Genomic DNA, 6,063 nt, shown 5'->3' with positions numbered 1-6,063 from the left:
GAGGAAGACATGAGAGAAAGATACTCTGAGTTATTTGGTAAGAAAGAATTTTAGGACGAAATTCCTTTTGAGGAGGGTCTATTATAGCGCACCAAATTTTTATTTTATTTTATTAATTTGTGTGCTTTATTTTGAATTTATTATCATTAAGTGGTAATTATATTTATAATGTTTGGTAGAAAATATGTGAATTAAAATTGTTAATTGTTTTAATTTGTGAGTACTTGAGTTTTGGTTGTGTGCACCAATGTGCATTGTTAGTAGAAATGCTCCTTAGCACTTATGTGTGTGCATGTGCATGGTATGCATGGTGCATGGTATGCATGGTGAGCATGCACTGGTTTCCATGCATAGTAATTTTTATTCTCCATTTATTTATTTTATTAATTAAGAAAAAGGAAAAATTGGAGAAATAAAGAGGGAATGTTCTAGAAGGCTTGTGTTCACACTAGTGAGAAATGGGAAACAAATGATAAGAAGCGAGTAGCCTTTTTTTTTTAGTTCCTGTAACTTTGGAGCCAGCCTCAGTAAAATAGTCATAACATGCGATGTAGATGTCTAATTTAGGTAAACTTGGTATTGTTAGAAACTAAATAAATTATCTACAATTTTTTTGAAATAGTATTTTTCCAAAATCGTGGTGTAACTGGATCAAAAATGGGTCTCAAGTTACAGGATGTTTGGGTTACGAAAAATTCACTTCGAATTTTCATTTTTTTTTTCCTTAACCTAGCTATCACCTATAAATAGGTCCTTAAGCCTCTTCCTATAAATTTTGAAACCCTAGTCTCCCATCAAAAGAAAGAAAGGAAGAGAGAGAGAGAGAGAGAGAGAGAGAGAGCTTGAGAAAGAAAGAAAGGAAGAGGGAGAGAATAGAGGGCTATCAAATCCTTAAGGTAAGATTTGAGATTCATAGTTTTCTTCTTCATCTCCTCCTTCTTCTTGATTCTAATTATTTCGGGATGCAATTGTAACGTCCTGCATTTCGGGTACCTTTAAACGACTCGGGTCGGGATTTTTCCCCCGGGTTAAGAATATTATTTTAAATAATATTATATTTTGTTTGTACGTAGTCCATGAGTTATTGCTAGCCAAAATATGAATTTTGTGATTTTAAAAGTCAAGATAAGACTTTCGGTCCTGGACCGACACAAAAACCCTGATCGGGTAAAAATCTCGGAAAATAAAACGAAAAATCATGGCAATTATATTTTGGGCATAAAATACATTCATAAAAGTTAAAGTTTGGTAAAAAATAATAAACCTAAAAGAAAAAGGAAATTTTAAGGCATTTTGTGGTAAATGCCTAATTTTGCCGAAATGGGGAATTTTATTCCATGAATGGACCTTAGGTTAAATTTTATTATGTGATTAATTAAATTAAATGTGAGAGACATTTAATTTAATTAATTAATGATAAGTTTGGTGATTAAAACTTAATAAGAGTGAAAAAAGGTGTCAAAAGCCAATTTGGACTTTTCTTCTTATGAAACCTTTATTAACCTTTATTAAAAAAAAATAAAAAAAAAATAAAAAATGAAATGATCATATATGGCAAAGGGTGGCCGGCCATGTGGTGTTTTAGGTGGTGTGAACCCAACTTAATAAAGATAAATCTCATTTTTAACTAAGTCAAGTCAAGTGGGCAAGTGGGAGGAAAACACTTGAGTGTTTTTGAGATAAATTAGATAGTATAAAACTCTCTCATCCCTCCCCAACCGACCACACCACCCTCTCTCATTCACTATCATCTTTTTTGAAGACCTCTCAAAGTGTTCTCTCCATTTTTCAAGCCCAAGAACACCAAGGAAACTTTGAGGCTAAGTCTTGGTCTAGGAAGTATTTTCCCTAAGGTAAACTTTCACTAATCTAGGCTTTTGTAAAGTTTTAAGCATAGAGTTTCAAATAGCTAATTGACTATGTTGTTGGGGGAAGTTTTTAGGGTTTTTGAAAGGTTTTGAAGGAGTCAAAGCTTATAGGAAGGTCCAAACCTTAAGCAAGAACACCAAAGAGGTAAAAAGTTTACTTTTGATGATTTTGTTGTAGGGTTTTTAGTTTTAAGCATTATTTTGTATATTTAATGCTTAAAGTTTCTTGTTGGTGATGTAATAAGGTTATGGTAGTTGTTTAATAATTTTTATGATGCATGTGTATTGATTTTTGAAAATGGGAACCAAAACCCCCAAGGGTTTTGTAGGATACCCTAAAACAAAACATGTTTTGAGCTGTGACTTCCAAGGGGTCAAGCAGCCACTGTATATTGTTTTTGTAAAATTAAATTGTACTGTGATGTTGTTGAGATTTAGTACATAAAATTGAGCTTTTGAAACACTAAAAAATGTTTAGAAATGAGTAAGTTATGCTATTTCAAAGTTTAGGTAAAAAACTATTTTTTCGTATTCTTATTTTCGGAACCAAGTTTGGACAGCCACTGCATAGGGCAAATGAACCCAGTTTTTTCTACAATTTTGTGGACATATTGCTGGCATAACCTATTATTCCACTGTAAAATTTGGTAAGAAAATATTGAACGGTTTGAAAGTTATTAACTGTCAAAGTTTGGAAAAAATAAGGACTTGAAAATAAGGTCATTTTTACCTCATTGTTGGAAAATGATTTCACCAATAAAAAATGCTCATTTTGACCTAAGATTTTACAAAGGCCTAAATGGCATAACAGAAATGGAATTGGGAAATTTTGGTAACAATTGGGTAAGTAAATTTCAAATTATGAACTAACGAAATATGTAGTTAAAAATGTGAAAAATAGGTTTTTCACACTTAGTGTAAAAATGAGATTTTGGAACATAAGGTAAAAAGTAAAATTTTGTTTATTTCAAGATATAAAATGGTAAGTCTTGAAATCATATTTTCACTAAAATTTACCCTTTGAGTTTAAATGAATTATTTTTATTAAAGAGTTTTTATTCTTTCTAAAAATAAGAGATTTAATTTATTAATAGTTAATAAATTAAAAGAGGGTTTAAAACCCTATATTTTGAGAAAATAATTAAATGAATTATTTTTCTAGTAAGTAAAATTGATTAATTGCTTTTGGAAAATTAATTAGTCAAGATGAGAAATTTATAACAGTTTTCCTAATTAAGACAAATTAGACAATTTTCTTAAAACGGTTTTTAGATATTAAAACCTTAAGAAAAATAAAAGGAAAATTTAAAGAGTTTATTTTCTTTAAAAATAATTAAGGAATTTATTTGTATTTTCTGGATATAATACCGGCTAAAATCTTACATATTTTAACCGACTAGTCGAAAGTGCGGGTTAATAGCGATACCTTGAAAGAGTAAGATTTTTAGCGGGTTGTGGGGAAATACCATTGTGATACCCGAGCCTAGGTATCGAGACCTTAGGATAGGTCTCCCCGAGACTTAGGGTTTAGTCTCGAATATTTTGTATGACTTTCCTTAATAGGTTTAAAACCAAATAAGGATTATAAATCCTTACAAATGACTTTTATTAAAATGCCAAACTGCCCAAAATAATAATAATGAATTATGAGTGCCATAATTAATCTGAGTATACTGTAGGGATAACTACAGTATTGGCTAAGCGTAACTGGACTGAACGTTGGAGGGTGAAAACCTGCTGAGCGCTAAGGACTCCAAGTAAGTCAACTTATATTGTATGGCTGCAACATGAAATGATTATTGTCTTGTATGTTAGTATAGGGATACATGCACATATATAGACTGTCATAGAAAGTTGCTTAGAGACGTTAGTCTAGTGAGTGCTGATTTAGAAAATATGAACGGTAGAAGTCCGTCATATCCTAGACGGTTGATCCCCGTCACACTGCTTGATTTTATTTATGTCCGGTTCATTACCGCGACGAGTGGCCATGAGATGAGGATAAGCTGGTTAAACCTAGGGGCGCCAAGATAAATGGGACCTAGGGGCCCTCATGCTTACTTAATCATTGGACGGTTAGAATCCGAGCAAGTGCTCTGATAAGTTATTCCCGGATAGCAGCCGTGAATATTGGTCATTCCGTGAGAGTGCCTAGAGATACTAGGGGTTGCCAAGAAAGAGTGAGGTTGAACACCCTAGGGGCAGCTGCTCACCAGCACCACTGATTAACATAGAAGTCTCCGTAAAATCGTGTAAATTGGATTACACTCTTGAATATGTAGCGATGCCCTAGGTAACACAATAGTTACCCTTGATGAGAATATTTATTGGCTAGATCTTAGTGTGGGGACTCAGTTCTCCTTTACAGATTAGCAATTATGTTGGAGGGCGCGTTATGCGTGAATTGTTGGAAATTGCCGAGCGTTGGTCTCGAATTATATGGTGGTATAATATATCTGCTTGCTCTGGGATTTTTTGAGTGTAGGGATATAATTGTTGATAAGATATAGTTGTGATATAATATATCTGCTTGCTCTGGGATTTTCTGAGTGCAGGGATATAATTGTTGGTAAGAATTAGTTGCGATATAATATATCTGCTTGTTCTGGGATTTTCTGAGTGCAGGATTTTTATCTAGATGTGAATTAATTTATCCTTGGTTATCAGGCATGACCATAAGTTTGCCAGGACGCTTAGCGTTCTTGAAATTGATTGTGTAGGCTCCGGATGGGTCCGGATCCCTATTTCTCTATCTGCTTTGTTTGGAAGTTGATCTTACTAAGCGTTTTCGCTTACTTAGTTGTTTCATGTTGTAGGTAAGAACAAGGGCAAGGCAGAGCAGTGAGCGCTGGAGTCTTCCTTGCAAATGTACATGTGGACCGACCTTTTGGGAAGCCTTTTTATTTTTGGAAATGTTGTGTAATTTTCCTAAACTAGGCTCACTCTAATCTTTATAAAATATGTTTGTAACTAAATGTTAAGTATGGCCATACGACTTTTTAAAAAGTTTTTTTCTATGGGTTTTTGAGACATTTTGTTAAATGAAAACATTTATATTTCCGCATTATCGAGTCTTGAAAATCCGGGTCGTTACAGTAATGGTGGTGATATGTTTAATTTCATAAGGACCTAGAGAGGGTGATGGATAGATAATCGACCTACACATACAAGGGTAAGATTTTCTTTTGATTTATTATGTTATTGATGGAAATTAGGTTTAGGTTGGTCTAATGGAATGGTGGTCATACAAGGGTACTGGAGCTAGAAATCAAGAGAGGCCTTTAGATTCCAGAACTTTGGTGTACTCAAGGTGAGGAAGGATCTTGTTTTGGTGTTATATTGGTCTTGGGTTCACCAATGTAAATGTTGTATTACACGCATTAGGGTTCTTGTTTGACTTGAAATTTGGTGTTATATTGTTCTTGGGTTCACCTATGTAAATGTTGTATTACACGCGTTAGGGTCCTTGTTTGACTTGAGTTTTGTTTGTTTGATGTTTTCTTATGACTAGATGATGCATGTAGTGTAACATCCCAAATTACCTAATAAGGCTTAGGGCCTTGATTAGGGGGCTAGGAAGGAAATTTATGATAAATTATGTGTTTATGTGATATATGTGTGTGTGTGTGTAATTATGTGATTATGTGAGTTATATGATAATATGACTAGATATGCATGTCTAGGTGTATTAAATATGCATGTGGGCCTGTTTTTTATTAGAATGGTGATTTCCGTAATTTGGCATGTTATGGGTATATTTGGAATATATGTGTGAGACCACATTATTATGTGGATATATCTGGGTTACTTAGCACGAGACGATCCTATGAAGTAAGTTAGCAGGAAAGTCACAATGGGACCTAATACCCGACTCGGGGTGAGTCAAGGGATATTTTTGGTTTCTAGTACATTAATAGTTTATCGAGTAACGAGAAATAATATTCAAGGATATATTCAGAGCTAGCAAGATTAGGAGGGGATTTTGGGGATTTTGACCATTTTTCCCTCAGGGACGTTTTTGGTACCCTGAGCCTCGTGATTTTCTTAAGGTTACTTAGAGTCTATGTAAACCTCACAAAACACCAAAAACAGAGGAAAACGTTCAGCTCTTTCTCTCTCTATCTCTCTCTCTCGGTCACAGAATTTCTTAAAATTCCTTGGGAATTCTTGTGGTTTAAGGAGAATCGAGGCTAGA

At 33.9% G+C, this 6,063-nt stretch overlaps 1 long non-coding RNA gene across 1 annotated transcript; it reads left to right on the top strand.

Annotated features, from left to right (window-relative positions):
• Positions 1-1,898: 1,898 nt before the first annotated feature.
• On the top strand, positions 1,899-4,844 carry LOC133821397 (uncharacterized). Its single transcript, XR_009887540.1, has 3 exons — positions 1,899-2,013; positions 3,560-3,625; positions 4,685-4,844. It is a non-coding gene; the product is annotated as an uncharacterized LOC133821397 (long non-coding RNA).
• Positions 4,845-6,063: the final 1,219 nt, after the last annotated feature.

This window comes from Humulus lupulus, chromosome 3, assembly GCF_963169125.1.
Source record: "Humulus lupulus chromosome 3, drHumLupu1.1, whole genome shotgun sequence".
Lineage (NCBI taxonomy): Eukaryota > Viridiplantae > Streptophyta > Magnoliopsida > Rosales > Cannabaceae > Humulus > Humulus lupulus.
Note: the sequence above shows the minus strand (reverse complement) of the source record. Positions and strands in the feature narration are given on the sequence as shown.